Source organism: Cherax quadricarinatus, chromosome 27 (genome assembly GCF_038502225.1).
Source record: "Cherax quadricarinatus isolate ZL_2023a chromosome 27, ASM3850222v1, whole genome shotgun sequence".
Taxonomy (NCBI): domain Eukaryota; kingdom Metazoa; phylum Arthropoda; class Malacostraca; order Decapoda; family Parastacidae; genus Cherax; species Cherax quadricarinatus.
The window spans coordinates 19,337,051-19,350,945 of NC_091318.1; the positions used below are offsets into that span (position 1 = coordinate 19,337,051).

The 13,895-nt window shown below is 38.3% G+C and overlaps 1 protein-coding gene across 13 annotated transcripts in view; it reads right to left on the reverse strand.

The window, feature by feature from the left end:
- cic (Putative transcription factor capicua) overlaps positions 1-13,895 on the reverse strand; it is a 653,343-nt gene that overhangs the window by 278,655 nt on the left and 360,793 nt on the right. The gene's annotated exons all lie outside the window — the stretch shown is intronic.

The following is a 13,895-nucleotide window of genomic DNA, read 5'->3' on the forward strand; positions in this document are numbered from 1 at the left end:
TCTGTCTTGTTCATTCTGGAGCCTATTTGGAAATCGGCATCTTCTGAAATTTGTATGAAATTGGCAAAATTGCCAATTTCTGACCACTTCATTGGATAGTTGAAATTGGTAAATGGGTGGTTTCTTGTATTCATTCGACAGACAGAACGGAGTTCTAGCGAAATATATATGATTTTTGTCTACTAGTACACTGGAATTGACCGAAAATAGGGCTCAAAGTGGGCGAAATCGCCGATGCGTAAACATCGTCGAGACCGCTAATCTCGCGAGAGCGTAATTCCATAAGTTTTCCATCAAATTTCACACTTTTGGTGTCATTATGATCGGGAAAAGATTCTCTATCGTTTCATAAGAAACATATTTTTTTTTTTCCAAAAAAAATTTTCGACCCTGAGAACGAGTTTAGGAGAGGGCCTCTCAACCCTGAAAGGGTTAATGATGGGGTTCCGTTCCTAAGACCATGTTGATAAACAAATTCGTCACTAATCAAAGAACCACCCCTTACCAATTCTTCAAGTATTTACAACATCAGCTTTTTCGTATCCAGTAGTCAAACCAAATTGCCAGTAATTACCCTATTTCATGACTGAGGACTTTCCACTGCCTAGTTATTATGGCTTGAAATCCTGTTGATGCCTTCACTGCCTCTTTCACTCTTTCATTATCCTTCAAGATAGTGGAAATGGTAGAATGCACCAGCTATCACAGGCTATCACTTGCACTTTCTTACCAGGCTCATATTCATTTATAATCTTCATTTTCACCTTAAGATCGATAGCCTTCTTTTGTTTCTCGGGACTTCCTTCAGGTGAAGTCAAGATCTTCCTTTTCGCTGACATCTTGCACTATGGGGTGCACAATAAAGTATACAAATTTGTACAAATATGTAGTCTTGGAGACTGTGAAAGCTAGTGTAATGAGTGGCTGTGAGAAGGAGACTGAGATGCTTGATGCTGAGACGTCGCGCGGCCCGTTGCCAGGACCCAGGTTCTCGTATACAATACCGACTGGTCAAAGAGCCTGTCGTAACTCCGAGTTGTCAGTAAACAAGCACGTTGCTAAGTGAGGAGAGGCTGAATTATGTGTACAGAAAATTGCTTGTTATTTCTCCAAAAAAATGAAACTTCAACTCCTTCCAGATTCTATATTTCATTTTCCCAGAGAGAGAGAGAGAGAGAGAGAGAGAGAGAGAGAGAGAGAGAAAACAGGAATTACTGTTTTATGAAGGGTGAAATTTTGAGGTCATTGGGCATCCCTAAATGGACTCCAACATTTTAATAATTTGGCATGGAATGTTTTTTTTTTTTTCCTTTGAGTGAAACAAAATGACTGGGTGAGACAATAATTTTTTAAACTTTCATTTTTGTGGATCACCCTAAGGAACCATCATTGTGTTTTAATATAGTACAGTGATATTCAGACTGTTGGAAGCACTTCTAAAGTCCAAAGAGTTACCTTGAGAAATGCCTGAAGCAATCTTAGGAACTATGATACAGGGTAAATTTGCACAGCAATGAGTGAATAATAATAATAATAATAATAATAATAATAATAATAATAATAATAATAATAATAATAATAATAATAATAATAATAATGAGTGACTGTCCAATTTACTTGCTACCTGCATGATTTGCAAAACAAGCCATTTTATAATGAGACCCAAGCTGCCACAGTTAATCAGAACTTTTGATATACAATATCATCGACATACCCCTGGGCCAGGCTTTTCTGGTACAGTAGATCCCCGGTTTTCGTAATTAATCTGTTCCAGAAGGTTGGCCAAAATCCGAAATGGCCGAAAACCGAAGTACAATATTTCCAATAAGAAATAATGTAAATCCAATTAATCCATTTGAGACACCCAAAAATATTAACAAAAAATACATTTTATATAGAATAACTATAATTTTACATACAGAAAACAATGAGAAATATAAATGACTAATTTTAATGATAAATGAACATTACATACCTTAACCGAAGACTCTTGTTGGCGAGTAGTAGTGTTTATTTGTAGTCCCAGGCAGACTACATCCCACATGTATACCTACCGGCTACATACACTGTGGCCTACAGCCATATTATTACAACTGACATACCATAGTCACCGAGTTTAATCGTTTTTAACAACTACCTTTAGATGCCATCATAAACAAAGGGAGAAGTAATGAATAATTCATACTGAGAATTGTAAATAAAAGCTTTTGTATTAAGGGCAGTTACTGGGCCAGCACAGATTCATACAGTTTTCTCTAAAGTTGGACCAGAGAAAACAATGTTTACCCTCCATGGCATATAAACATTGCATGTTTATATGCTATGTAACATGTTTCTTACATAATTTTGAAGAAAATATCATAGATGGATTAATGAAAATGTCTATATTAACATAAAATAAGACATTTAATGTGCCTAAGTGTGATTATTATTATTATGTACTACAGTGGCCCCTCAATAATCGTAAGGCTCGAAAGTCGTAATTTTCAAAAATCATAATGTTATTTTCATTGAAACATTGACGTGCAAATTGCCGTTTGACTCGCAAATAGTCGTTCGTCTGGGACGCATACACACAGCCCCGAGCTGCCTCACACTCCATTCCCAGCCAGTGTGCCATTGTTTATCAGTGAGCGAGGATGATCACACGAGTTCATACGATACATTTCATAATATTCCATTCGTTTTAGTGCTTGCAACTGCTAAATAAGTCACCATGGCTCCAAAGAAAGCTTCTAGTGCCAGCCCTTTGGTAAAGATGTGAGAAACACACATAATTTAAGAAAAAGTTTGTAGAAAAATACGAAGGTGGTGGTGATAGAGTGGTAGCAGTTGTGATAGTGGAAGAGGGTGGTAGTGATGGTGGTAGAGGGTAGTAGCAGTTGTGATAGTGGAACATAAGAACATAAGAACATAAGAAAGGAGGAACACTGCAGGAGGCCTGCTGGCCCATACTAGGCAGGTCCTTTACAATTCATCCCACTAACAAAACATTTGCCCTACCCAATTTTCAATGCCACCCAAGAAATAAGCTCTGATGTGAAAGTCCCACTCAAATCCAACCCATCCCACTCATGTACTTATCCAACCTAGATTTGAAACTACCCAAAGTCCCAGCCTCAATAACCCAACTAGGTAGACTGTTCCACTCATCAACTACCCTATTTCCAAACCAATACTTTCCGATGTCCTTTCTAAATCTAAACTTATCTAATTTAAATCCATTACTGCGCGTTCTCTCTTGGAGAGACATCCTCAAGACCTTATTAATATCCCCTTTATTAATACCTATCTTCCACTTATACACTTCGATCAGGTCTCCTCTCATTCTTCGTCTAACAAGTGAATGTAACTTAAGAGTCTTCAATCTTTCTTCATAAGGAAGATTTCTGATGCTATGTATTAATTTAGTCATCCTACGCTGAATGTTTTCTAACGAATTTATGTCCATTTTGTAATACGGAGACCAGAACTGAGCTGCATAATCAAGGTGAGGCCTTACTAATGATGTATAAAGCTGCAGTATGACCTCTGGACTTCTGTTGCTTACACTTCTTGATATAAATCCCAGTAATCTATTTGCCTTATTACGTACGCTTAGGCATTGCTGTCTTGGTTTAAGGTTGCTGCTCACCATAACCCCCAAGTCCTTTTCGTAATCTGTATGGCTAAGTTCTACATCATTTAATTTATAAGTACTAGGGTTATGGGCACTCCCAAGCTTCAGAACCTTGCATTTATCTACATTGAACTGCATCTGCCACTTTTCTGACCAAGAATAGAGTTTGTTTAAATCCTCCTGAAGTTCCCTAACATCTACGTTTGAATCAATTATCCTACCTATCTTTGTGTCATCGGCGAATTTGCTCATATCACTAGTAATTCCCTCATCAAGATCATTGATATATATTATAAACAACAACGGGCCCAAGACTGATCCCTGTGGAACGCCACTTGTTACAGATCCCCACTCGGATTTAACCCCATTTATGGACACTCTCTGCTTCCTGTCAGTGAGCCATGACTCGATCCACGAGAGCACTTTTCCCCCAATGCCATGAGCTGCCACTTTCTTTAACAGTCTATGGTGCGGAACTCTATCAAAAGCCTTACTAAAATCTAAGTAAATAATATCAAATTCTTTATTGTGGTCAACAGCCTCAAAAGCTTTACTGAAGAAAGTTAATAAATTAGTTAGACAAGACCGGCCTCTTGTGAATCCATGCTGAGTATCATTAATCAAGCTATGCTTATCGAGATGGCTTCTTATAATCTCAGCTATAATTGACTCTAGTAATTTGCCTACAATTGAGGTCAGGCTTATTGGGCGGTAATTTGACGGTAACGACTTGTCCCCTGTTTTAAAAATAGGAGTTACATTAGCCATCTTCCACATATCAGACACTACACCTGTTTGAAGAGATAAATTAAAAATATTAGTTAATGGTTCACAGAGTTCCATTTTGCATTCCTTAAGAACCCTTGAAAAAACCTCATCAGGACCCGGCCACTTATTTTGCTTCAGTCTGTCTATCTGCCTCACAACCATCTCACTAGTGACTGTGATGTTACATAATTTATCTTCTTCTAGCCCACTGTAAAAATTAATTACTGGAATATTGTTAGTGTCTTCCTGTGTAAAAACTGAGAGAAAATAATTATTTAAAATCAAGCACATTTCATTCTCATTGTCAGTAAGGTGCCCATAGTTATTTTTAAGGGGACCTATCTTATCTCTAACTTTTGTTCTATAGACCTGGAAAAAACTTTTTGGGTTAGTTTTAGAATCCCTAGCAACTTTAATTTCATAGTCCCTTTTAGCTTTTCTTATCCCCTTTTTAATGTCCCTCTTAATGTCAATATACTGATTCATAAGATGACCCTCACCTCTTTTGATACGCCTATAAATTCCTTTCTTATGCCCTAGTAGATATTTGAGCCTATTATTCATCCATTTTGGGTCATTTCTATTTGATCTAATTTCTTTATATGGGATAAACGCTCTTTGAGCAGCATGTATAGTGTTCAGAAAACTGTCATATTGATAGCTCTCTTTGTTACCCCAGTCAACAGATGATAAGTGTTCTCTAAGCCCATCGTAATCTGCTAAGCGAAAATCTGGGACTGTTACTGAGTTATCGCTACTATCGTACTTCCATTCAATGCTAAATGTAATTGACTTGTGGTCGCTAGCACCCAGTTCCTCTGAAATTTCTAAATTATTAACAAGGGATTCATTGTTTGCCATAACTAAGTCAAGCAGGTTATTTCCCCTTGTAGGTTCTGTCACAAACTGCTTCAAAAAACAATCCTGAAATACTTCTAAGAAGTCGTACGATTCTAAATTCCCAGTCAAGAAATTCCAATCAACATGACTAAAGTTAAAGTCTCCTAGAATTACTACATTATCGTGCCTTGTGGCCTTAACAATTTCCTCCCATAGTAGTTTCCCTTGGTCCCTATCTAAGTTAGGGGGACGGTATATCACTCCTAAAATCAGTTTTTCATGCCCCTCTGAAAATTCTATCCAAACAGACTCTGTATGTGTTACTTCAGACTTAATACCCGTTTTTATGCAACAGTTCAAGCGATCTCGGACATACAATGCCACCCCACCCCCCCCTCCCAATACTTCTATCTTCTTGGAACAATTTAAAACCCTGAATATGACATTCCGCAGGCATGTCCCGACTTTTTGAATTAAACCACGTCTCAGTTAAGGCAAATACATCAATGTTACCTACACTAGCAACTAATCTCAACTCGTCCATCTTATTCCTAGCACTACGGCAATTAGCATAATAAACATTGAAAGACTCTCCTTTCTCTTTACCCTTCCTGCTCATTTCTATTTTCCTACTAAACCTATTACCGTCCTTATCACCCAAGGTCCCTGGCTTTTCAATATCTATCTCGTTCTTATTATTACTAGTTTCCCTAGAACTCGTAATATTACTACACTGGGACTTCACTGTTTTCCTGCCAAAACCCATACCACTAACTATTCCTAGTTTAAAGTCCTAACTGCTCCCTCCACTGCAGTTGCCAGTGCTTCCACCCCACACCTAGATAAGTGAACCCCATCCCTAGCATACATGTCATTTCTGCCATAGAAGAGGTCCCAGTTGTCAATGAATGTTACCGCATTTTCCTTACAGTATTTGTCCAGCCAGCAATTGACACCAATTGCCCTGGACAACCATTCACTTCCAACTCCCCTCCTTGGCAAAATACCACATATGAGAGGGTTCCCACCCTTACTTCTAATTATTTCTATTGCTGACCTATACCTGCTAATCAGGTCCTCACTCCTACGTCTGCCAACATCGTTGCCTCCAGCACTGAGACAGATAATAGGATTGCTCCCATTACCTCTCATGATGTCATCCAGACGGCTAACAATATCCTCCATCCCAGCCCCAGGAAAGCAAACTCTCTGTCTCCTACTCCTGTCCTTCAAGCAGAACGCCCTATCCATATACCTAACTTGGCTATCCCCAACAACAACAATATTCTTACCTTCCTTAATGTCTTTCGTCGTGTCGTTCCCAGTAGTCAACTCACATTCGTCGGGTAGCACTGAGAATGTATTGGATGTTTCCACAACAGTTTCCACGGCAGTCTCTTTCTTCTTCATCGTTTCTACCTTTCCATTCGTCTTCTTAATCGTCAACTTCTTTCCCTGCTGTCCAGCCACTGACCAGTTTCCCTTCTTGACCTGAGGACTCAAAACAGGAGGACTACGAATCTTCTTGTTTTCCTCGGTCAATCGCCTAATTTCCAAATTCGCCAACCTCAATTCTTCCTTAAGCTGTTGGTAAAGTTGCTCGATGGAGGGCATCTTGCTTCAATTCTAGAGAGCGCGCAAACAGGTCTTCACAGAGCCAAGTACACGTCAACACTGCGCAAATGCCAACTCAATCAGGAGCTACTGCGCAGCACGTCCGCACGGCCCAATAGCGATGCGATGGTAGTGATGGTGGTAGAGGGTAGTAGCAGTTGTGATAGTGGTAGAGGGTGGTAGCAGTTGTAATAGTGGTAGAGGGTGGTAGTGATGGTGGTAGAGGGTGGTAGTGGTTGTGATAGTGGTAGACAGTGGTAGTGATGGTGGGAGGAAGAAGTAGTGATGGTAGTAGCAGTTGTGATAGTAGTAGAAGGTGGTAGTGATGGTGGTAGAGAGTGGTAGTGGTTGTGATGGTGGTAGAGGGTGCCTTCTTCAGTGATTCTACCAACTCCTCCAGTGTTGTTGGAGTTACATAGGGCTACAGAAAACACCACCGCCTCAGCTGCTGCTTCACCACCATTATGGACGGCTTACTCTCAGTGGCCCTTATACACCCAACAACAACACAACACCTCTCGTGACATACATAATGACTTATTTTATTCATTCTAGAGTATATTCCATGTTTCTATGTTATTAAAATTGTTTATTATATCATATTAGTTGAATTCTGATACATAAATAAGCCGTAGAGTTGATATTAGTGACATATTCTCCAGCAATAAACTCGCCTCCCCCTCCCTCTGCCCCGTCTGCCATACACCAACAAAAGTCTTCAAAAAAGTTTTTTTTTTTTTTCAACAAGTTGGCCGTCTCCCACCGAGGCAGGGTGACCCACAAAAGAAAGAAAATCCCCAAAAAGAAAATACTTTCATCATCATTCAACACTTTCACCACACTCGCACATTATCACTGTTTTTGCAGAGGTGCTCAGAATACAACAGTTTAGAAGCATATACGTATAAAGATACATAACATATCCCTCCAAACTGCCAATATCCCAAACCCCTCCTTTAAGGGTCGTTTGCTCAAAAATATTCGACGTCTTTATTTATGAACCGATTACATTCATTTTTGGTGTACTATTAGAAGCTTATATCGAGTATCCTGTGCTGAAGTTTCAAAAATATCGGCCAAAAAGGAAATGAAATAAGCAAAATTTACGAAAAATTACATTTGGCAAGGGACCTGGAGTCAGTGGTACTTGGAAAAGTGGTTTTGACACTTGCTGCTGATAGAACACTTCTAATTCCATCATTTTTCAGGTACCAGTTATATAATAAATCTTATTTACATGCTAAAAAAAATAAAGTTTCATAACTTTTTTGACATTTTGGAAGATGTCGGTCTTGTTGCCCACACAAATCTGAAAATATTTGGGATACTTCAGAAAGGTATCACAAAACTTGTAAAGCAATCATTCTTCTATGTTTGTTGTGAAAATCAAGTCAATTCATTCATAAATAAGGATGCAGTCCCCCTAAATAGGTAAATAACTTACTTTCGAGATATAGGCCGAAGCGCGCGGCACCCCAGGTGCCCGGGAAATATTTTTTTTCCCCGAAAAATTCGCCTTATTTTACACTTTTTCCGTGACCTACGAGTGTTTATTACAGTTAACCATTGTAAATCCGTTTTCTCTCATCACTGATGAGAGAGGTCGGACCCTTTCTTCACTTTCAGGGGAAATATCGATAGAAATTTTTCCTCGGGGCATCATATTATGCTATATATTATTTTTTAAGGTGTACTTTTTATGTTTATATGCTATTATTATATTGCATTATGTCATAATAGATCAATTGTGATAGATAAATAAGCCTTATAATTGATATTAGCGTGGGTATGGAATATTTTGTTGGCTGGAGGTGTCGGTCATTTTATGCAATATACCCAAGGTACCTGATTGGTTCCTTGATCATGTTATCTCCGCCCACTCTGGCATGATCTCAGATGGTGAATTTGTATTATATTAGACATAAAGATATAAGAAAAGGATAAAAATAACACGGGGAAAAAACGTAAACAATGCCGCGTCAGCGCTCGTTACGCAATATTACGCATCAGCGCTGTCACCATGCCTGTTATAAATGGTTGTAATTCCTTTTAGAAACATCGTACAAGGATAATAATTATACCAGAGTGTTGCCAGAAAGTTCAGCTATTTTTTGGTAACAATAACTCAATTTTCATATTTTTTTCGAGTTTTTTTTCTCTCCGCCCTCCGACCTATGAACGACCCCTTATACACCCAACAACAACACAACACCTCTCGTGACATACATAATGACTTATTTTATTCATTCTAGAGTATATTCCATGTTTCTATGTTATTAAAATTGTTTATTATATCATATTAGTTGAATTCTGATACATAAATAAGCCGTAGAGTTGATATTAGTGACATATTCTCCAGCAATAAACTCGCCCCCCCCTCCCTCTGCCCCGTCTGCCATACACCAACAAAAGTCTTCAAAAAAGTTTTTTTTTTTTCAACAAGTTGGCCGTCTCCCACCGAGGCAGGGTGACCCACAAAAGAAAGAAAATCCCCAAAAAGAAAATACTTTCATCATCATTCAACACTTTCACCACACTCACACATAAAGGAGGTTTTGCATACTAGGGGCTTGGACTTCCAGCAAGCATGCATGAGCATGTTAGATAGGAGTGAATGGAGACAAACGGTTGTTTAGTACTTGGCGTGCTGCTGCAGTGTGAGCAAAGTAACATTTATGAGGAAAACCGGCAGGCCGGACTTGAGTCCTGGAGATGGGAAGTACAGTGCCTACACTCTGAAGGAGGTGTGTTAATGCGGTAGTTTTATAACTGTAGTGTAAGCGCACCTCTGGCAAGACAGTGATGGAGTGAATGATGGTAAAAGTTTTTCTTTTTCGGGCCACCCTACCTTGGTGGGAAACGGCCAATGTGTTAATAAATAATAAAATAAGTATTATGGATACTTGAGAAACTAGTCCCAAATCCACACACTACCATAATGTACTGGAGTGATAAATATAGGAGAAAATGTAAAATAAACCCAGTAAAAAGTAAAGTTCTGTATGCCCAACAAGAGTCTGCTCTATAAACATCCATGGGGCTAGACTGTTTAGTACCTTACCCAAAAATATCAGAAATACCGCCAAACCAAGTATAGAAGTCTTCACAAGGTAATTCAAAAAGTACCATACAACCTCTAAGAACCAGATCAACCCAGCTGTGATATACATGTGAGCCAGCAGGCCGCCAGCAGCAACAGCTGGTTTGACTAGGCAAGCAGCCTGGCCCACGGCTGGGCTGTGTGCATAGGAAAACCTCTTGAAACTCATCAAGGTTATATCATAAGTGGATAAGTGTAATGCTTTACAAAATGGGAGAAAGCAAAAATAGGACACATGAAGAATTTTAATTTTGTAGTAAAGTTCTAAAGCATTAAGGTAAGGACATAGTTAACTATTGTGGCAAGAAAATCACATGAATGAAATTGTGACAAACCTCTACGCAACAGTAGCCTACTTAAAAATAGCCTTCAGATACAGTACACAGATGGGTCAATAGCAAGAAAGCTGTTCACAGTATATGTCACACTAAAATTTGACTATCCAGCTGTGGTTAGAAAACTTAAAGTGTGCAAAAAATACCTTTCACAACTAAAAAAAAATTAGTTATAAGGTATTAAACATCAAATATTCCCCTCGCTGGCTACCTTCAATATATCTTTGATGGTTTTTAACAGTTTTCCTAATCATGAAGCACTGTCTTGGCTGGTATAGGGAAAAAAGAATGAAACAATGATAAATACAAAATTAATAACACTTCCACTGTCCATTACGTACAATGTCACTGAGGCCATGGTTCCTGACACAGTTCTACGTCATAATCTCACCTCACTCAGACAAGCTGTGAGCAGTAAATTTTGGCCTAGATATAAGAGAACAGGTCTGTGCGGTAAGTGTGCACCGTATAAAAAAAAATTCCTGCCCTATGCAATGCATGACAGGAAAAACAAATCTATGACCAAGTGTATGGTTTAAAATAGCAGCTTTGAGGTGTTTTCTCAGATGGTTTTTATAGCTTTATTGGCTGTTTCTTGGTATTTTCTGATAGAATGGAAGACATACAATTGAAATAGAGATGATTTTACTTGGTTTCTGAACTGAAAGCAGCCTGAAATTGAGCTCAAAGAAGCAGAAATATACGATTTTTGCCAATATTCCAGAAGAACGAGCAAGGCCCCCTTAAAACCCCAGTCTGTTTTATGAGTTTTTAATAGGTCTGACTCAATTATTGGAACATTGTAAACCATGACCAATCTTTCCTGGTTATATTTTATTATCCAAGAAATAGAGACAATCTTCCATTTTTGTCAATAAAGATTAAAAATGAAAGGCAAGTGTAATACAGGAGAGGCCTGGAAATATGACTAATAAGCAGAGGAAATGTTGCTTTAGTGTCAGGAATGTTTACATTGTTTATTATGGACTATTTTTAAATTGGAATTTTTTTAATTTTGCATAAAATTAGTCAAATTACCAACTTCTGTTCACTTTATAGGGTAGTTGAAGTACCTGAATGGGTGATTTCTTATGCTCAATCAATAGAATGGAAGGCATATTAGCAAAATAGCTAAGAATTTGGTCCAATGGAATTAGATTAAAATAGGGCTCAAAGTGGGCGAAATCACCATTGTGTAAACTGCCAAAACCACTAACTTAGCGCCTTCGTAATTCTATCAATTTTCCACCAAATTTCGTGCTTTTGGTGCCATTATCTTCAGAAAAAGATTCTCTACCATTCCAGAAAAAATAATTTTAAAGTGGGCACTGGGAGCAAAATTAATTAATTTTGGGGGACCTGACAGTGAAAGGGTTAATGCTGACAAGTGTTTATTGGAAGAAAATACTGTCTAAAGCTTACATCAGCCATCAAGAGAAACATGCACCTGGATTTAAGAAAGCAAATGATTATTTCAACCAACATCTGTGCAGAAATACATAAGATGATTTTGAGTGGAAGCCCATACTTATTTATATCTCCAGGAGCCCTCTTGCTTTAACCCTTTGACTGTCGCAGGCCCCTTTCTGAAACTGTCATTCTATGTCGCAAAATTTTTGAAAAAAAAAAATTATTTTTTCTTATGAAATGATAGAGAATCTTTTCCCGATGGTAATGACACCAAAAGTTCGAAATTTTGTCGAAAACTCACGGAATTACGCTACCACGAAGTTAGTGGTCTCGGCGACATATACGTATCGGTGATTTCGCCGACTTTGAGCCCTGTTTTTAGCCAATTCCATTGTTCCAGTTGACCAAACTCATAGCTATTTCTTTAGAACTCCATTTTATCTATCAGCTGAGTACAAGAAACCGCCCATTTACCAATTTGAACTACCCAATAAAGTGGTCAGAAATTGGCAATTTGGTCAATTTCACGCAAATAAAAAAAAATGCCAATTTCAAAATAGGGTCCAGAATAAACAAGGTAGACATTCTTGGCACTAAAATAACACATCCTCTGTTCATTAGTCATATCTCTAGGCCCCTCTTATATTACTATTGCTTTCTATTTTGATTTTTTATTCATACAAAAAAATACAAAATTTACTGGTATGCAGACTACTGCATTATTTTAAAAATGGTATAAATAATATTAGTGCACTAGTGAAAGAATACTAGACTCCCCAGTTGATGTGTATTGGACGTGTGGTGTGATTTGCTTACTCCTGAACATTGGTAAAAATCGAACATTTCCGCTACTTTGAGCTCAGTTTCAAGGTCGTTTTCATCGTGAAAGTAATGAAAATCATCTCTATTTCTGTGATATGTTTTCTATTTTATCACCTAAGACCATGAAAACGAGAATACAACGATAAATACTAAACAAAAATACACCTCAAAGTCGGCGTTTTAATAAAAAAAAACGGTCCGTTTTTTTTTTCTCATTACGCACTGTGTGCTGCAGGATTTTTTTTATGTGGTGCACACTGACCACACAGACCCATTCTCTCACATGTGGGCCTACCAGGTTTCTCCTGCTTGATTTGAAGCCACTAGAATTTATGAGTATATACACGTCAGAAACAGTGGCGCGTAAGACGTATTTATACGGCGTAAACAGTCAAAGGGTTAAAAGGTAAAGATAAAACCACTTTCCTCATTATTTGGAGATCAAACCAATCAGTAAGGATGATGGAGGCTTTATGTCTTCTTAAATTTTATTGTCTAAGTCATATTTTACCTGAGCAGTAAGAAAAATGCATTCAAAATTCTTCTTTACACCTGCTAATTCTCGCATTCATCCTAAACTATTGGAGGATGTGCACTCACATGTGAAATTAATGACTTTACTACCAAATATACACGACATCTTTGATAAAGCCACTGGATCAAGGTGATGCGGAATCCAATTGCAGCAATGGACGGTGATTCTGAGCTTGGAGTGCCACACTTCTGGCACAAAATTTAGCATTGCAGATGCAATCAACATTAAATGGAGGCTGGGAAAAATTATGACCTAGTGTGGTGAATACTTTCACAGGTTTTGCCTCAGTAGAGAGTCAAGTCCAGGAAATTGTTGACCTAGCAAGGAGATTGCCAGGAGAGGGCTCTGAAGATATGAAGCTAGAAGACGTGAATGAACTCTTAGAAGATGATGATGATCAATTCCCAGATGCAAGGGAGGCAGGTAACAGATGAGGATGAGGAAGAACCTGCAGAGAAATAGTTAACACTGCAACAGTTATGTGAGCAGATCCATATTATTAGTATAGTTGCAGACTTTCCACTGAAGAGAACCATTATACATCTAAAAGGACTACTCTAAAGCAGGGTCTGGAACAGCTGATGCTGCCTTACCATCAGGTCTATCAAGTTCTGCAGGGTAAAACAGAATACCTGAACACTCCAGTATAACCATCATCTAATGCCAAGTCTGCATCAATATCACTCCAAGAACCTCAGCCATCCACATCAACCTATGATCAACAACCATCCAGCTCAGCTCTAGTAGGGCCACATCATACCTTTCTCTGCCTCTTGAGATTGACATACACCAGCAACCAGAATTTAAAGTAAAAAAAAATTAATTTATGTAACCTTTCTAGCTACATGTACT